Source organism: Rhipicephalus microplus, chromosome 2, assembly GCF_043290135.1.
Source record: "Rhipicephalus microplus isolate Deutch F79 chromosome 2, USDA_Rmic, whole genome shotgun sequence".
NCBI lineage: Eukaryota > Metazoa > Arthropoda > Arachnida > Ixodida > Ixodidae > Rhipicephalus > Rhipicephalus microplus.
The window spans coordinates 196,826,165-196,846,861 of record NC_134701.1 but is presented as its reverse complement, the minus strand read 5'-3'; the positions used below and the strand labels follow the sequence as shown (position 1 = coordinate 196,846,861).

Below are 20,697 nucleotides of genomic sequence, written 5' to 3'. Positions count from 1 at the left end.
GTGTCATGTAACATAACGACTACATGCTATGCTCATGTTGCGCTCGCGGCCATTTCGGTAGCTTCACATGTACCAAACCCGGTATACGCGACGTCAATAGATGACGAAGGTATGTGACTGTTGCAAACATGATAATCATGAGATGCGTGTCGTGTGAGAACATGGCTACATGCCACAGTCAAGGCGCCAATACATTTCGACGTGACGCGATGCGCGTGCTCGCCGGCGTTCATTTCGTCGCGTCACGCCGGTGTTGCCACGCCAGTCGCCGGTCTCGCAGGTGCGTGCCGCACTGCGTTGCTTTGACGCATGCGCATTTCAGCGCGTCCGGCGTCCCTCCCTCGCGAGAAGAGGGAGACGCAGTGTTGTCCGGGTAGCACACCGGCACGAAATGCAGCATGTCGCATTTCACGCCGGTTGCCGTCGGGCCACGCCGACGGACGCTGGTCGTGCCTAACGTCAGACTATAAGTGCTCGCGTTTTGCTAACGTAGCGTCACTGCGACCAGTGTGCGCGTGCGTCAACGATACGTTGGAGTATATTCGGCCCTTCATGATGCGCTCGCGGCCGTTTCGCTAGCTCTACATATACCAAATTTAGTTATACGTGACGTCAATGGATTTCATAATATAGGACTGGTGCAGACATGATAATCCTAACCCGCCTGTCATTTAGGAACGTGACAACATACCTCGCTCATAGCGCGGCCGTTTTGATAGCTCCACATATACTAAATTTGGTATCACGTGACGTGAATAGATGGCGAAGGCAAAGGACACATGCAAATATGATAATTGTGACAGGGAAGTTATGGATGGCATCATTTACCTCCAACTCGTAACGTTGTGGTGATTTTAAAGTCACATATCAACATTTCTCATTCGTGCTTTGCATATCATCGATTCCCACTGCACACGGGATCTGCCTTTATTTTTTTGCAATGGCATACAGAAAAGAAAATGACACTCAACCACATCTGCCTGCCTAGCGCCCACCCCCCCCAACCAATTCAAATCAGAGGTGCCCCTCCCCCTGAAAAAAAAATTTCTACCGACGCCCCTGGTCAGGTGTACGTCAGTTGTGATTGGTCTTGATTGTATAAACCACGTTATGCTAGCGTAATATCCTCAGGCATTAGTGTATCGGATATTAAAGCCATACGACATGTTTGCCGTGTGCTGTTTTGGGAGGATTTGCATAACCTCTTCCAACATTCAAACGCATTGCTCGGCTACACATTCTGTGCCAGAGAAAACACGACATCGGGAAATATATATCACTACGCTGCCTTTTTGTTTAATTAGTAATTCGAAATGTGTGGAGTAAATCGACGAAAAATCACAAGGGAAGGAGGGGCACAGAAATCGGGTAATGGTGGCAATCTTCTTTGAAAATAGAGATTTTTTAACATGACACTTACAACGTGTTCTGACATATGATTTAAAAAGGAGCGTGGGGTTCGAGCTCAAATAACTGCATTCTGCTATTCAATCTTTTTTGCACTGGTCTACTTGCTTTTATAATTTCCACAGTCTCACCAAGATGACGAGTATTGAACACAAACACACGTTAAAAAATCACCATCATTTTAAAACAGTTTTATGCACCGTACTTAACTGTCAGGTAACTCGAATATATGATGTTCGAAACCTAAATCTCAAGGTAATAATCAGACAAGGGGTGTCCCCCCCCCCCTGCCTGTTCGCAAGGGGGGGGGGCGTACTGCTTATCACACATAAGTTATTGTTATCTGGTTTGGGGCACAACAACATTAACGAACATTCACAAATTATATGTCACACAGAAAAAGGCAGTTCGCGCCAGTGCAGATGTTCCGTATGGAAGTCACACGTCACCGCTTTTTGAAGAAATGAACTTATTAACCCTACCATATTACTATCAAACAAGTCTTATAAAACGCTATTACGCAGGACTAAAAAGTGATTACTTTTTGGGCGCACTTGCTCGTATAAACCCGCGGACCCTTTTTTATAACACTCGTCATATTCACACGTGGTTTCTACTACGCACGCGCACGAACTACGGCAAGGAGGTGCTGCGCTTTCTATTGCTGTTCCATCTGAATCAACAAACACTGTGAAAATATTGCTGGAGATGCGTTTTTGTCCTACCTGTGTTCATGTTATTGTATTTCTTTTTTTTTCATTTGTACACTCTCATTGATCTTTTATGTGATTATCAAAATTGAAGTTGCTACATTGTTTCAAAGGTTAATTTTTTCGATCTGTTTCGCTTGCATTATCTGTCTATATGTGTTCATATGTAAATGTTTATGCATTCCTTTACAGTACTATTATGCATTCCTTTACAGTTCTAATTGAGCGACATAGTGTTGTCTGATTTATTTTATACTATAATATACACTCGCCTATCCCTGCCACTTTGTACGGGGTCGTGGTCCTAGTCAAGCCCGTGGAAAGGCTTTTTGACTCTAGCCCTCAGAATCCCAAATGATGGTATGTTGGAATAAATAAAGTTCAAAGTTCAAAGTTCCACTGACCCCTTCATGATTTACGGCCATGTTCGAGCTGTGACAGAAGCGGTTCATGTCATGCTTTCTTCTCATTTTGCTTCTCTCTCTTGCGATGCAGGAAGACGGCGCTGGGAACCCTGTTGCCGCACATGGGTGCGCACCCCGAGGATTATGCCAGCGCAGTCTGAAGCACATCCTCCTCCACCTCTTCGCCTGCACGGGTGAGTGATACTTCGTTCGTATTCTTTTTCGGGGCGAGTACAATCGTTTAAGCTGCATGCGCGCCACAGTGACTTGAAACTGTGCGCTAACCACACGCGTCGTGTATTGTTGAGAGTCGAAGCATGCCACAACGGTGCATAGATGTACATTGTATAGTTCTGTCACATCCACAATAGTGACACGCTGCACCCCTCGTTGATTCCGTATAGTTGCCAAGATTGCGAGGTTCGAGAATGTCACGCCAGCCTATATGTTATGCGCTGCCAATTATAACTAAACGGACTGGCTGGTCGATTTATTTGCCAGTTGGAATGCGTTTTGAGAGAGAAACAATTACGGAAGCCAAGCCATTTTGTCTAAGCCGTCCGCGTCCGCGAGCTACGACGAAGGATTGATCTTCGAAAGTGCTATTAGGAAATTCAACATACGGAAAAGAAAATTGTATTTTTTTTTCCTTTTCTATTATTTCTGTGACAGCACTTGCTCTGAAACAAGTATACGTGTTTTCTTATGAAACAGCGCCGCTTCGCCGTTGGAATATACGGCATTATATAAGGTAGTTGCGAAAGGAACGCGAATGTAGCTATAGCGGTTCCCTTCGCACCACGTGAGGATGCGGTCACTCAATAGCAAAGCCCCCAAGCACACAACCCGGTCGGTGTGGCTGAACACAACCAAACAAAAAAGAAGGTAAAGAAACAAGAGAGAAGACGAGGGAACCCTGGCTGTGCAACTTCCATTTCCGCCGAACAAATGGGAGCTGGAGACGCGTGTTACTCGATTGTTTTGGTTGTGGCTTATATATACTATCTGCATGGGCTGTATGGCGTCGGTGACGTGGTGGTGTTCCGCAAATGTTGCGAGGCTGCACGAACAGTTCTCTTCCGCATTCTCTTCTGTGTGTGTTTCCTCTCGTGTTGTATGTGACCGCTAAGCGTCCTTTCGCAATATCTATCGGCGCGATGTTGATAAGTCACTCGTTTGATCAAAAACAGAATTCGTGTAACAGCTGTCTCTGTTTTAAACTACGTGAAAATTTCAAACTAATTGAGAGTGAAGATTTTCCTGTTGCATGCCTTCTCCCTATGCTTCGGTGACGTCTTTAGCGCTAATTTTTTTACGTAAATTTACGGTTTACCAGTTCGGAGTGCTTACTTCCTAAATGCGTAACTATAAGATCGTGTCTGTATATTTTAACGCAACTGTGTATATCTACAATTCAGTTGTGACACTTTGTTTTGTTTTCCAAGTGATGAGATCTTAGGCCAAAGGTCTTCCAACGCTGGAAATGTCGCACGAATAAACAAAGGCGAAACTATTTTGTACTTCTTCCCCAAAATGCGCTAAACGTGGCGATTACATCAGTTTAGTATTTTTTTTCAGCAACCTACTTATTAAATTTGAGTCGGGAGAGTTATGTCAGAAAAGGCTATAGACTCATACAAACACGCGTCTCATTAGATACCTCTGAGGCTGTAGCCTGGTAATTAGGAAATGCAAGTAGAACGTTATTTTAGTGGCGGTCTCCCTCTCTAGGCATCAACGTTCTCCCCGATGCTCTTGTTAGTGCGTTGTCTTTTCCATTGGTTCCGGAGACCGTGTACAGACAAACTAAGCAAGATCCCGTTTGACTGGTTGTTTTCAGGATTCGTTTGAACACGCCGAGCTCTCAAGAATTGTCCAGCTCTACGTTTTAAAAAGTTCTACGTCAAAACGTAGTTGTCCTTTTTGAAAACTCGTAAATCTCTTGAAGAAAACTTAGCAGTGGATTAGCTCGGGTATGCCAGGATGTACGTGTAGGATATACGTGTAGGATATGCCAGGATATACGTCAGCTATGGACGCACGTATGCACGGAATGACGGACTAGAGAGCAAGCTCACGCAAGTCAAACGTCAGCCCTCTAGTGACGCGTCACACCAGGAGCTTCCATGCCTTCTACGGCGTGGTCCGTGTGACGTCATTGCTCCTCGAACATGCGCAGCACAGCTCTCTTTAAGCCACGCGTAACTGCTCACGCTCAATCATGCCGTGTAGCCTACGCTACGAAGTTCTTTCTGAAGATCAACACTTTAGCAGGCAATCATTTCACCAATTTTTCATACACCCAGCTTTTCGTGAGCACATTTCCAGTCTTCAAACCAGGCGCATTTATTTTATCGAATTTGCTCTTATTATTTATAAACTACGGCCATCGCGTCGCGTCACTTTCACAACGATCATTTTTTTTTCTCGACAGCCCTTGCGCAAAGTATACTTCCCGAAGCGCCCAGCATTTTTAGATAAATCAGCGCCTGTTTCGTGGTATATAACCACCCCGCGCTGACATCACTGAACTTCAAAGCCCCCAGTTTCCGAGACTAGGTCCACTTCTGAGCACTCTCGTCAAGAAAAGCCGTAGTCTCACTCTCGAGGATTATCAAACTGCGCTAACGAGGCCCGACATCACCTGGAACCTTTCTTATTAATTTGATGAGAACTCCTAAGAGAGCGATAATAAAAAAATATCGTGACCAGCTCAGCTAAGCCACCTCTCCCTCTCTCTCGTCTAATGTTCCAGGACTTGACGCTCGCACAATGTTCCGGGAAAACGCCAAAGTTTCCAAAAAAAAGGGGGGTAGGCTTTCTCGTTGAAAAAAAAAAATGACAGCTTGACATTTGACGTCAGCGGCGCAAAGCTCTCTTTCGCGCTATACTTCGTTCGCAACGTCACTGTGAAAGTTTTTTGTCGATACCCAGGAGAGAAGTGCGAGTGTGGAGAGGGACTTCCTGATTGTAACAGATTGCTTCTCATGTTTTTCTATACCGTCCGCGGACGAAATTGGGGAGTAAAACAAGAGTGGATTTGATAAGGACGCAGAAAGAAAATAAAAAAAAGACTGGCGTGCGCGAAGGAGAGGTGAAATTTCGATGAATGGTTTAACGAGACACTGAAGTACGTGGAACTTCGATGAACGGAAGGGTGCGGCTTTGGTTCTGACGAAGGGCCGTCTAGGCTGTCGTGATTTTATAAAAAAAAAAATGAAGCTGGGAATGAAAAACGCAGGTAACTTCTCTTTTTCTTCTTTTTTTTAAGGGAGGAATTTCTAATGCACGGCACTTTTTGCAGAGACGTGGGTTTGCGATTAGTTTTAGTGAAGATAACAAAAAAGTAAAGGGCCGTCCCCTCTTTTTTATATCGATGACCTCTTAATCATGTAACATACGCTACAGTTTCTAAGAATAACGCGGGACAGTGCCTTAAGGGTAATCACTGCTCAACTTAAAACACATCAACGAGAAACTGGAAAGATGTTGAGATATTTTTGCTGAAGTTTAGTTGATGACTGTGCTGTGCTCTCTGAATTGACAGCTTTGCACACTTAAGCTTGCGTGCTCCCAGATATCCATGAATGGCATCACTCGACTCGCCCCGTGGGCGTGCTCGCCGCCACAATATAAACTTTCAGAAGAAAAACGTTTGGCGGTAAGTGGCATTTTTACAGTGAGCTACCGATTCGCGCTCCTGTCTTTGACGTCCTAAGCTCACTCCGAAGATAACCATTATAGCGACAGACTTGTACGAACAAAATAAACAGGCATTAAAATTACACAATATTCCGCTATATGGAACCATGTGTAGCTGCGAAGCAGCGGGTGCTATCGCTTACACTGGCGGTGGCGTTGACGCTGGCGCTCATCGCGGCGTGGCGTAGGAGAGACACATGGGGAGGCGCAAAGTACACGGTGATAGACCAGTTTTTTAAGTGTGAATACACTTTATAAGCGACCCCAAACCATCCACCGCCGTCGGCGGCGTCCGCAGTCTTCTCTCTATCTTTAAAAGAAAGAGGACTTGGCGGGCCGCAGCGCGACGCTCTACCGAATAAGCCACGGACGCGACGCTGATAGTCCCCCTCCCCCTTCACTCGCTCCTCCGCTCTCCTCGCTCGCTGCAGCTGCGCGCGCACCCCTCTCTCTCGCGCGCCCGCCTTCTCTCTCAGTCTCCCGTCGAGAGCGGGTCTCGCGATGGATGTCCCGGAGGCAACGCTACCATCTGGATATAAGGAGCGTTACTGACACCGATATCAGCGTCCCCAATGGATTTTAACTTCACTCCCCCTCATAGCATCACCCCGTGCATTCGCACTTAACCATGTTCACCCTCGGGGAAATGCTTGGGAGTTTTTTTCTTACTGAAACATGCCAATCGGTACTGATGGGCAATGAGATACAGACGACTTTCATTGAACACAGGGACTCTCATTGCGCTTTAGGTTAACGCGTGCGCGGCGAATTTTCATAGTTTGACGACGCACAGGAAAAACCTTCCCCCGGCACTACCTTGGAGGTCAAGATCCAGTGCCTATATAAACGGGGTTGTCAGTGAACAGTTGTGCTGCGCGAGCAGCCGGTTTTTCCAATCAAGAGACTCGCTAGCAGACGCTGCCTGCATCGGCGTTGGGCGGAGGCGACAGAGGGGAGTGTAGGACAGAAGAGATGTGGAGGGGTGCGCGTGCGTGGTAAGGGGGGTCACGCCGCACACCGGATTGAGCTGGACGATGAGACGCTTCGCACATAGAAAATAACATGTAAGTGCTGTCCTGCTCGGAATCAATGTTCATCGCTAAATTCAACTGCAATGTATAAGAAACGTTGCTCTAACAATTAGGCAATGCTAAATTAGCTTCAGAGTAAATGATGGGAGGAATTTGTAAGTTTTGTTTAATCAAAATTTTGAGAATGAGGCGCATGTCTTGTTAATGCCGTTTTTTTCACTTTCCTCTGCTTTTTTCTATTTTTTATTGCATAAGTTTACCCTACGGCACCAATACATAATAATCAAAATTAAGCGACTTCGTTTCCACCGTGATGTCGAGGAGAGACCTGTCGTTTTTACCCTAAATCTATTACGGAAATTCAGGCGTCCTGGTGTGCTGGAGTTCCGCTCGCTATAGGTGGCGTCGACGAGCCGCTTGAAGCCCATGGCATGTTCATGAAAATTGGTTCAGGTCTGATTCCCGCACCGGCGTGGGACAAAATGGGCAGCTTTAGGTTGTGTAGGTGTATCTCTGCTTCGCGCGGCCTGACGGCAACACGGCTTCACTAACGCGAACCCTTCAGAGTCGTACCTACTCTTCACGGATATGTCCACTTGGGAGGTCATGACTACGCGGAACTGTGGGAGCTTCCATGGTGCATCGAAGATTTGTGTGTGTGTGTGTGTGTGTGTGTGTGTGTGTGTGTGTGTGTGTGTGTGTGTGTGTGTGTGTGTGTGTGTGTGTGTGTGTGTGTGTGTGTGTGTGTGTGTGTGTGTGTGTGTGTGTGTGTGTGTGTGTGTGTGTGTGTGTGTGTGTGTGTGTGTGTGAGCGTCCACAGTGTCAAGAGGCGGCAACAGGAGCAAAGGTAGGGGGTAATGAAGGTTACAGGATCTGCCGCGGCGTGAGCCAGAAGACTAGATCGGCGACTCCAGTACACTCGAACTCAGCACGGATAAGCTGCAGCACACTGGTGAAATTACACTGCTACACCCACAGAATGGTCAACGCGGTGAAGTGCGCAAATTTCTTGCGTCGAGTTCATGTAGAGGACGACACTTGATGGCTGCTGCATCCCTACGAGTGGCTGAAGCACGGCAAGTCATCACAGAAAGGCAACCAGCTATGTCAGTACAGGTGTAATGGGGGTATCTAACGCTTAAAAACACCTACATGTCTCACCCACATGTGGGTGAGACATGTCAGAGTGAACCAAATGAAGAAGGCATGTGATAGTGCACATGGCTTCACGATTGAGAATTTCCGATCTCACCCATTCTGCTTTGGTTAAGCGCTGGAACTGTGCTTGATACACTAATCGAGGTTGGAATACCGAACATATCAGTTGCCGTGGGATACGAGTTCGCGCTCCACCACACCGCTGTGCAATGCGTCGAAAAAGATGAAGCATGCTGGAGGCTGTCCTGTGGGAAGACCGAAGCCATAGTGAGGCCAACCCAGATGCAGAAAAGTCTATCCCAAGGACGTGGATTGTAGATGCCTCAGTGGGAACATGACCATTAAGCACTGGTCGTACAGGAGTTAGGTCAAGTTTGCGGTGTCCTGAAGCCAAATGCCTCATTCGAGTACGAATGAGTACTGTGAAACGTCGCTGTTCTGAGCGGAACTGCTGTCGGAATGATACCTGTCGAGAACCCAAATGCACGACGATCACTATTGCCACGCCGTGTGGCATCGCACTACAGCGCAATAATACGAGGGGCATTCCAAACTTCCATATTTCGTGGGTAGTGACGTATTCATTGTACATGATGACGCCAGAATTTACTAGCTGTCACTTGTTTATGTCAGCTATTCGCTAGTTTATTTTTTAGTACGTTTCTCAATGCTCTTAGTTTAAATTCTTCATGAAAAAGCGGGCATTAGATAAACTTTGCACACCACGGTAATCTCGTAATTGTGTGTCGTTTGTTTGATTAATATAGCTCCGTAATAATTCTTCCTAATTCGTAGCCTTATGGTTCACAGGCATCCATCGAAGACGTCGGCACTTTCCAACCGATGAATGTTCGAAACGTTCACTCCACTTCAAATCATCCTGATATGTTCTGCCACCGTGAGAAGCTCTCGAAACTATTTTCCACGAACTAAACTTTCATTACGCGTACATCACGATGGATGACAGTCTTCCCCAAAAGGCTCTGTTTCTCCGAACGTGTTGGAAGGGTATACTGTTGACTGGAAGAGGGATCCAGCAAAGATGGAGTAAAATTTTCTTCCTTTCTGCGAAACCCTATCCACACGTATATTTCGCGTGCCATAGGTGCTGTGTCTATAAAGAAATAATAAACAGGCCGAGAACTTCCGATTGCTTCTTGGAAGCGCAGCATACTGAAGGTGAGAGGCGGTGCGTGACAAAATGGTGTTGACGGTACAGCGCCCATCCACGTTCGTTGTGGCCCTCTCCTCTTCTATTTCCTTTCTCCGGGTCGATGTCGAGGCACGTAACTCCCGCGTGCCGTCATTCCCATCACCTCAGCTTCCGTGCCGGCGTCGATGGTATATACGTCGCGGTGTCTACTCAGCCTCGCCGCACTACTACTGCTACGGCGGAAAAGCGGGGTTAGCCAACGACCGATATGAATAAGTGATAATGCTGGCGCATCTGCCGGGCGAGTCGTGCCTATAGCCGTTCCTCCCAACTCTATTTACCGCTACACCACAGCCGTGCGAGCAGAGCTTCGTGTGATGTTGTTGTAGTCTTCGGTGCCTTTGCGGGAGTGCGCGCCATTTCTCGTTCTATAGCGCACTGCAGCAATTTCTCTCCTAACTAAGGCACATCATGTTAGAAGGTGCTGGGAAAACTCACCGCATCCGACATTCCCATATGTGTCGGTGACGGGGGCTTGAAGGGGCACGTCTATGAGCACCGCCCGTGTAGTGCTGATTGTGTTGGGGGGCACTTACAGTTCTCGCGCTCAGGAATGAGTTAGGGCTAACCATCCTCGTTTGTAGGCGGAGCAGATGGTCATTTCCCACAGTTTGCCTCGTCTTTTGTGAATGTGTTTAGTTTCGGACAGCTTTTAGGAAGAGCTCCGAGTTTCTGCCATCAAGGCATTCGGGAATATGTGCGAGTCGGCCGTCAAGGAACACAGCACGCCGGGTCTGTATAGTGAAATGTCATTTGTTGGCACGAATTGGATTCGAGGGTCTGCGTACGCTTTGTTTTCGTGGAAACACACTTACGTAAGTCCAGTAGCCGGTAAGTAATTATAACATGATGTACAGTGTAAAACGGAACTTCTGCGACCACTCGGATGAATATTGGCACCATCTTCTCCTCGAGTGCTGCAGCTTAGGAATTTGCACACACACACAAAAAAATCTGAGCTAGCGCACTGCCCTTGGATAAGGAACCATGCACTCTACCATAAACACCCCCCCCCCCCCGCCCCAAATAAAAAAAGCTGAATTGACAGTGGGCCTTCAAGTAAAACCATTTGTTACATTAAAGAATATCTTATGTCGACATTAAAACCTATGGCATGTTCTGAAAGCCGCTAACTTCTATAAAAGAAAAGAATGAACACGTGTGATGTACTTGAAAAATTATTCTTTTGTTAGAGTCATGTCGTTATCTTATGTGTATGTTCCTACAATAGTGTACCTTTTTTTGCGTCAAACATAGGGCATCGAACACACTGTTCTGTCTTTTTATGAACGAATGTACTTCGAATACGATAATTTCAGGATAGTTGGTGGAGTTTTATCGTTAAAGGTGGCAAATAATGTGGTGAATGTTATTTTACCCATTATCATTTCTTTCTTTTATTATTTTAAGTAGCTTACTTCGGTGAGCAAGGAAGTAGCCAACGCAGCTGAAAGGCTACGGCCATTGCTGTGTCATTATGTCAGCAGAAAATTTGTACACACTTGCCGGAAACCACTGCAATAATAATTGTGTCGCAAGCTGAAGACGTTGTGCAGCTGCGTAGATATTCTTAGTAGCTATTACATTGTGTTGAAATCTCTTTCCGCCAGCCATCTGTATGATCGGCATCTGAATCCTCCACTTCAGTCTTCATACTCTCATCAAACGACACTCAGTGCAAACGTTGTCGGGGGGAAATTTTCCGACGTATCGTTGATTGCTACCTACGACGAAAAAAAAACAATAAGCCCTGCTTTTCTTTGTAAAAGTTTTCCGTGGACGGCATTCGAACTCCGGCAGACTCTTGCACTACTGTTTTCTGAATCGCCTAAGCGGTGGTCTTAAAGAAAATGATGTAGCGAGTTTATTGCTTTAAGGTGATACAGCATATCTCATAAAATTTTACCTAAGATCAAGTTATACCTCATCATAATCTTGCGTTCATCGCTAGCTCACAACTAAAAACAGCGCGAAAGTGTATTGTGTGCGTAATGACGCTTTTCTTTTCAGTAATGCACAGAATGCTCTGGATAGACTCAAGAGTGAAGAGCGTGACGACATATTTATTTCAATATGTAGTATAATTTAAAAATACAATTGACGACACTGAAATTAAAAAAACGAACAGAAAGATCCGTCCGTGCAAGCACACACCATGAATTCACTGTAGTTTTATTGCGCGTTTGCAGGGTCTAGTTACCCTAAGCCATCACGTGATTGCTGAGGGATTGTAAGTAGGAGAGGCCTCAGCATCTCACACAAAGGCTGTGTTCCAATTCTTAGACAGCACGTAGGCAGTCTACGGAGACTGCTTAGAAAACAGCACCGAACTCATGCTGTCTGAAAATTGAAACACATATACACCTTTTCACAGGAAGGAAAAAACACCGCCATGATGGGCTGTGCGCGGGAGTACAAAGGCTAAGTGCGCAGCGTTGTCAGTGCATTTTCGAGGGGACTCACCAATTTGCACAGCCCAAGGAGAGCTATGGCGGCGCCCAGGGAGGCGTTTATGAAAAGGTGAATAGACGGCTTGTACGCGACGAGGCGCCACCTCGCGTTGAGAATAGAAAGCCAAAACATACAAACGTAACAGCTGTATTTTATGGCTTAATTTGTGTTAAAATCTGAAGTAAGTAAACGTTACTTACATTGAGCTTCTGGAGAAGTGTCTGCTTGTGTGCAGATGACCATTCAGGCGAGATCGGTCCGTCTGAGCGATTCGCTGAGCCGCCATCTTGTTTAGACAGCGAAGTAGCCTGCATCGTATTTGTCTACGATGCGGTCTTCTTGGAGCGGTCTCCTTTGCCGGCTACGCGAGTATTGTAATGGGACGTAATATTGCTGCCATTAATTTAGCTGTCTATTAAGCCGTCTACGGTGAGTATTCGAACACACCCAGGGTCACTTGCGCAGGCCGGTACATGCCAGCGCATGAGCGGGTTCTGGCCGTGCGTGGGCCAGCTGTTGCGCACGCTCAGTAAGGGTGGTCGTGCACCTCGGATTGAGCTGCGCTATAAGCTGCTTCGTGTCTGAGACTAAGCAAGAAATATGAACATGACAACGGAGAGTTTGCTGAAAGGAGAATTTTCGCAACATTTCGACGCATATGTAACAGGATGAAACATTTAAAGACCTCGCTAAGACCACATCTTCTTCGCATACGTTCAGCAATCCCAGTCATTTGTGTCAAATAGGTGGATTATCGGACGGCAATCAGATATGTGTGGTCATGTGTTTTGAAAGATCAGTGCGTAAACAATTCTCAGTCGTCTGTTTTTTACCAAACGAAGCGCGTTCCTTATCGCATTTTCAGCGCAGCCTAAGCAACACCATGTGTTAAGAATCACGTATCTGTATATTTTCTAGCAAAGCAACTCACCATATAATAATTGGGTATTGATGTTACGCCTACGATATGCTCATTATTTGCCTTTTGATCGACAGTGTTCACATGTATAGGTCGCGGGATCGAATTTCGTTTGCGGCGGCTGCATTTTCGATGGAGGCGGAAATGCTGCAGGCTCTTGTGCTTAGACTTCGGTGCACGTTAAAGAACCCCATGTGATTGCAATTGTCAGAGCCCTCCAGGACGGCGTCTCTCATAATGATATGGTGGTTTTTAGACGGTAAACCCAACATATCAGTGAATCAATAATGTTCACATGTATGAACACAGCTATCAGTTTGAGATGGCTGGGTGATCGGAAAGTGCTGAAATCGAAGCGTGTTGCTTACCGAGCGTGAAATTTCACTTCGTGTCCTATTACTGTATAATATCTCGGTACAGCTTTATGCTCTTCCACAGTAGATCACCTAGTACTCTCAATAGTTAACCGCATTTTCTAAACACACGTGGAACTCTAAATCGTTATCCGCTATATCTAAACAAATCAGTACAAAATCTGTTAGTAGTAATGATTCTGCAAATATCTGCGCAAGGATGTTAGGGCACGGCCTTGCTATGTACGTCGAATATCTCGTCGTGCACTCGTTCATGGCGTGATTTTCGTCAACACGGCCTCATCAAATGCGACGCCCACGGTACGGCTTTATGCTCTCTCACAGTAGAGAACCAAGTGCCCTAAATTGTTAACTACGTTTATTTGTGGAGCATTTCTTCGTCGCACGTCGGCAGCGATGTCCACACCTCCACTGCGCATGCTCGCGCCTCACGTACGATGCTGCATGCTTGCATCTTGTGCCAAATGTTTGCTCCACCTGTCCTCTCTCTCGCCTCGCAAGGCCGATGCTGGCAGCGTCGGCTATAGTAAAAAACTGACCTCTCGAGCTGCACCACCGTTCACTGGCCAGCCCGTAAATGTGGGCACTATACTGCACATCAGCGTCCCGCCACTTGTTTAAGGCAACGCTTTTCTTTCATTTAATAAAAAAGGATAATAAAAAAATAACAATAAAGCATTCCAAAACCATACCCAATTACGCAACATTCACTCGATACCCCCCCCCCCCACCCCCTCTGCAACGCATTCACTCGAATTGCCTACGTGGGAAGATGCGGGCAGCGTTTTTTCAAACACAATCACTTGTGTGGAAGAAAAACGCCAATAAACAGAACGGTAGCCTGATATGGCCACATTTTAAAATTTATGCCGGTGTTTGTAGACAGGCTCTCAACGACTGGGCATCCAAAAGTGTTCTCACGACGCACACTGTTGTGAGGAATAGTCGTAAAAAACTCCCAAGGTAGCCATAAACGACCTATCAAACTATACGCCAGCGATGTAGCTGCATAGTGTATTTCTCTCCAAATGTTACTGATGTCTTCCTCCACCAGTATTTTCGCTTTTCCAGTGTATCCACACTAACTTCACTGTCTAGAGGAAAATATCCAAAACAATAACGACAATAGCAGTTTGTGCTTTGAGCAGAACAATATATAACTATGCAGGGAACAGCAAGCTATTTTACAGCCCCATATAGTTTTGGAAATTGTTATTGCAGGTGCTTTTTTGTTTTCTTTTCTTTCTGAAGATTTGTATTACTCACACCCCGCATAAAACGTTTGGAAAGTATATGTATTGCTTGCGCGACCGCAAGCATCTGGCTCGAAAAGACATTTGTTACATGATAAACAAGCGCCCTATCAATAAGAGTTATCGAGGCACTTTCGCATAAACCGGTTACGAGAAGTGACGCGTGTGCGAGTGGAAGTAGCGACGTATGCACCGTTTTCAACGCATTGTGAGCTACGGAGTTGTGAACAACGAGTGTTGCCAGCTACATTGTCAATTTTCGTTTGCTCTTCCCTGACATGTTCAGCGTGACACATGATCTTAGCTTTCTCTTGTTTATTAATATTTATTTATTATTTATTTAATTTGCATACACGGATACACAAGGCCACGGAAAAAAAATGAAGAGAGTAAACTGGCAACTCCCTGCCACCAGGAGGAGCACTACGCCTGCTTACTATTTCGGGAGGAGGGAAGATACAAAGGAAAGATCGGAGAGAAAAAAAAAGGCAACTGAACAAAGAATTATGAGCGTAAGTAAACAGAGCAAAAAAAAAAAAACGTTTATGAACGAATGGCCAAGTACCACTAGCGAAAAAAGCAACAATCGCACTTGTTTTTGTCGTTCAGCGCACAACATTCTACAATACTGTCTTGCCGAGTTACGTGTTACCCGTCGCTGCTGAATAAAATGTGCCAGAAAACTTTTTATGCATGCTCCGTGCTCCATATGACAAGAAAGAACGTAATTCAAACGTACCAACGCACGCACATCTACACCCTCGTCAGTCGTTGCAAGTGCGCCCGGGAAACGCCCGATTGCCATTTTCACTGCTGCATATTATTATTTTCTCCAAGAATCTTACGCCGTAAACTCCCATAGTACTCGCCTCTACATCCATAAAACGTGCGGGAAAACCCCGTCTTTCAACTTTCCTTTTCCCTCACGAGGTGGCGCCCGCATCTGAGATAGCAACTAGCTTGCAACAAGCTTAAGTACCTCCGCCCTCGCGTTCGAGACCGACGTGGCGAAACTAAAAAACAGCCCCGTTTCGGGAACCGTGGTGAATGGGCTTCTCGCTATGGCGCATTTCCTTATAGAGTGAAAGTGGTAGTTGAATACTTGCAGTTATGGCGCGCTATTCGCAACGCGCGCACACTTTACGCTCCGTTCTTGTCCTTAAACTTATTATAGAACGAGAAGCTACTTCTATCTACTCGTACCACTCGTAATGTTTGTGATGTGCTACGTTGCTGTAATAAAAACGTCGCCAGGCTCGCGCTGAACACGTAGCACTGTCACAGCGAAAGCTAGAAGAGCGGGATTTAAGAGCCTTTTTTGACAATCTTTGGCTAGTATATAGCTGCAAGCACAATTGCAGGGTACCCACTACGCCATTATTCATTGTGTAGTAGGCAGGCATTCACTATGCCATTCTTCGTCATTCTTCGGAGAAACGTGGTACCTGCTGTGCAGCTGCTGCAATTTTTGTGTGCTGTGGCTGATGAGGTTGAAGAATTAAGCCAGAGGCTTTTGTAGTCCCCACAATTCCTCACAGTGGGTATTAGCCACAGGTAATAGGTGAACAAGATCAAGCCTTTGTAAACAGTTGGACATTTCACGACCCATTCGACACGCAAGTCGCAGTATCTGACAACTGTTCCACCCTTTGCGGTTCTTCAACGCTTTATTAGTCATATTAAGGCGATTTCTTTCCCGACATCAAATCCACCTAGTGCCAATTTGCAAGGAAGTTCCGAGCACCAGTGTGACTCAGTGGTAGAGCACTGGGCTGGTAAGCAGAGAACCAGGGTTCGAAACCCATTGCGTTCTTGTTGTTTTTATTTACTGACTTTCTTTTCTTACTTCATGCGATAGCCGTTACGGACACCGGCGACGGCGGTCGCGGACAACTACAGCGTGCACGTGATTGTTGTTGTGATCTCCTATCAGCTTTCGCTGTATTACGGACCCCTGTATACGGACGCAGTTTTACAGCTGTACTACCAGTTCTGGTTATTTATACGCCTACATTGCGCGGGATGCATATTTAAAACTATCATCATCACTTAAAATTAGCCTGAAATAAAGACTCATTTTGTATGAGGAAGGGAACGTTGTCAGTCTCACAAAAAAACTACAAGCATTTTTTTTTACCAGTGAAGTTTTTAGCAAATTGCTCCTTCTGAGTCGATTGCCGAAAGCCATGATAATCTTAACGGGTGTGCACCACTGTGCAGCGTACGAAGAGGTTATCATAATAAACGAGTATGTGCTACAAGTTTGTGTAAGTCCCACTAACGATCACTGGTTGACATAAAAAAATTACGGCATATTCACGGGGTGAATGATGATGAATGGGCGAAGCTCCGGAGGGATTCATCGGTAAACTGTGAATCTTCCGTGTAATTCGCCCAGTCGATCATCATGTAAAGACGTGAGAAACGCTGTGTGTGTATATACACAAATCAACTTTTATTTGTTCTTAGACGATGGATGGCTTGCGATGTCCCTTGCCTCGCGCGCTCGCACATCGGGATTCTGTCTGCGAGCGCGTGCTGCTGCCGCCTTGCGCTCTCTCCGCTGTGCAGCCTTATCCATCCGGCGACTCCGAGCGCGTGCCAACAGCGACCGGATTTTATTACAACGCTCCCCCTAGCGTACGTCGCCGCACTAAATCGAACGATTGCCTTCAACCAATGACACGCGCCATATGTGACATCATTCCTATTTTATAAGATCTCGCGTCTTTCATCAACTACAAGTACCGCTTTCTAGTTTATAACATCTTGCATCTTTTCATCATCAGCTACAAGTACCACCATCTAGTAAACACTACAAGAACTAAACGAGAGGTGGCTACATGCAGGAGGCGGTACCGCCATCTAGTGAACACTGCAAGAACTAAACTAGAGGTGGCTACTTACAGGGGACGGTACCGCCATCTAGTGAACACTGCAAGAACTATACTAGAGGTGGCTACATACAGGCTACAGGGGACGCACAGCCCACGCCCTAAGGAGCTTCGCCCCTAAAATCGCAGCATATCCACGTAATGCACGATCGGTGGGGCAAAGCGCCCGTCCGTCCGTCCGTGCGTCCTTCTGTGCGACCGTTCGTCGTACATTCGTCCGTCTGCGTGTCCATCCGTGTGTCCGTTCATCCATGCATCCGTCCGCGCGTCCTTTCATGCATCCAACCGTCTGTCCATCCATCCATCCATCCATCCATCCGTGCATCTGTCTGTCTGTTTGTTGATCCGTCCGTCCATCTAGTGAACACTCCAAGTACCCCCATCTCGCATCTTTTCATCATATATGCATCATGCACAAGTACCGCCAGCTAGCGTACATTCCAAGGACTAAACGAGAGGTGGCACTCGCGCACTTTCTTACGGCCTGCGCTTCGTGTCTACCAAGGAGGATTAAAGAAAAATTGCTGGAGTGGAAGCTCCCGCAACGCCTTACTAGTAGAAGTGAAGCTAGCTTTTGCCACTGCCAAGATGGCAAAACATGCTCTTTTCTGTAGTGCCCGCTTAAAGATCAAGTGGCTTTGATATGTTAATGTAAATGCTACTACGCTAGTTCTATATCAAAGTTAGTTGTTCCCGATGAAATAACACACAGAAACGAGTAAGGGTGACTCATTCTCCAAGGAATTTCGCCTCCAATTAGAGGCTCACTAAGGAAAACTAGTAACACTAAGACACGCTTAGAGCACTATGTGACTCGAAAACGTTTCCACATTACACTCGTTGGGGGGTGGGAGGAACATGCTCCGTTCCTAATAGCTGAGCGGCGATACTTTATCATGCCCCTAGTAAGATGGCCGCTGCCGCCGCGATCTCGCCAGATACACGGCTTCACTTATAGGCAATCATTTCAACTCCAGCAATTCCTTTATATCCTCCTTCGTGTCTACTTACACCTTTCACCACCTCTAGTTCATAAATATCTACTAGTTCACTTTATTCATAGCACTGCGGCCCAACCCTAGCTAAACCTTTCTAAAACCAAAGAGAATACGCCCAGTGAGTTTACCGTGGCGAGAAGTTCTGGTCAGATAGTGCTCAAAGTGCGTCCTTCTGATACTAGTTTTTTTCTTTTGTAAGCATCAAATGCAAGGTAAACTTTACCAGATATTAGGTCACCAACACTCGTCTATGTAAGTTATTACATCAGGCCCCGCCGCGGTGGTATAGTGGCTAAGGTACTCGGCTGCTGACCCGCAGGTCGCGGGATCGAATCCCGGCCGCGGCGGCTGCATTTCCGATGGACGCGGAAATGTTGTAGGCCCGTGTGCTCAGATTTGGGTGTACGTTAAGGAACCCCAGGTGGTCTAAATTTCCGGAGCCCTCCACTACGGCGTCTCTCGTAATCATATGGTGGTTTTGGGACGTTGAAGCCCAGATATCAATCAAAATTATTTCATCAGAAACAACTATCGTTTTTCTCGTGATTAACGTGCGCGGCTTTTCTCCTCAATCCTCGATTATCAAGGGTGGGCACGTGCCACGCCTCTTGTCCGGCCGGGTAGGTGGCTACCTATGACTACTACTACATATATCACGGACGCACGACCCATGGCATAGGGAGCTTCGCCCCCAAAATGAACAGGGCAACAATTGACCCCACAAAAAGTGGCGAGCCGGATAGGCCAAGAGCCTATACAACGAGAGATTTCTAGAGAACGAGAGTGGCAACGGCGGCTGCGATAACACCCCGAAGCGATGGAAGATCTGTGCCAACGACGAAGTTCTTGTGGATCCGTGTGGGGCTAACGCTTGGCCTCGGCTCGAGTTTCTGTCTCGGGAGTGTCGACATCCGTATAGTGTTCGTGACTGTTTGTGGATTAGCTTGAACTCCTTTGGGTTAAGAATCAACGTATAAACAACTTGTATCGCCTATAACTGAAGCCTAGTAATGACCTAGACGCAACCACAATAGTATTGAGAACCATCTAGTGTCGCCCTTTGAAGCCTTGCGCGGCGTGGAAGCTTATATATATATATATATATATATATATATATATATATATATATATATATATATATATATATATATATATATATATATATATATATATATATATATATATATATATATATATATATATTGCCATAGATTCCTTCATGTAGCAATTGCCCCTTGTACCTCCATTACCCCAAGCCCCAAGCCATAAGTGCGACGAGGCACACAGATGAGAATAATCGATCCAGTGTTGGCTTTGCCCTGGTACGTTTCCAGACAAAAAAATACTTTTCTCCTTCAGTGTCTTTCGATTCCTATTTGGGTTCCCATTGAATTCCCATTGTTTTGATTGTGGGGAGCCATAGCTAACCCATTTCTTCTTCTGAATTTGCTTTGCAGAACAGCAGCATGGACTGGTACATGGGCTCACAATTGACCGTGATATCTAGACAGTTGGTACCCTTCAGTAACCAAACAGACATTTTGAATAGCAAAAAGGTACGCATTTGGGCTGGTTGGTTCATGGTTTAAAAAAAACAGCGCTAAAAAGCCAAACGAAGGCACGTGTATGCCCTGGCTTCGTCCTGCCTTTCGGCGATGTTTTCTACGGGAAGTGATTTTCACATGGCTTCTTCTTCACTTCACTTTATTTTCCTCAAAGACCTCGCAGGTAGGTATTACATAAGGAGTGGGGTTAACATAATAGTGGCTACATACAAAACAGTGGTTACATACCTTTACAAGATAGTGGCTACGATGCACGTACAGAATAGTGGCTACAATACATTTATTGAGACATACCCAGTTTTATTTTTTCGGAAAATGACGATGAGCAGATGGTTTCGACGATATCGCGGGGCAGGCTGTTCCTGTCAGCTGATGACCGACAAAAGAAAGATTCAGAAAAAGATTCTTGCGTACTTTTAAGAAAAACACAAGTCATTTACGAAGCGAAGGGTTCATCTCGTAGCCTCACAAAAAATGGGAGAGCTGCGACGTTAACAAAGATCGTCCAGTAAGAATTATATTAAAGCGAAGTTCGGAAAATGCATGCATGCGTGACTCTTACGGTCAAAAAGACAGGTAGTCGACCGTATTCGATTGAAAAGATATCTTTATTTTTGT

General features: G+C 45.9%; 1 protein-coding gene across 3 annotated transcripts in view; it reads left to right on the top strand.

Annotated features, from left to right (window-relative positions):
- Octalpha2R (alpha2-adrenergic-like octopamine receptor) overlaps positions 1 to 20,697 on the top strand; it is a 707,334-nt gene that overhangs the window by 498,031 nt on the left and 188,606 nt on the right. For all 3 annotated transcript variants that reach the window (XM_075887215.1, XM_075887216.1, XM_075887217.1), the window contains one exon: positions 2,613 to 2,715. The gene's annotated coding sequence lies outside the window, so the exon portion shown is untranslated. The remainder of the gene's footprint in view (positions 1 to 2,612; positions 2,716 to 20,697) is intronic.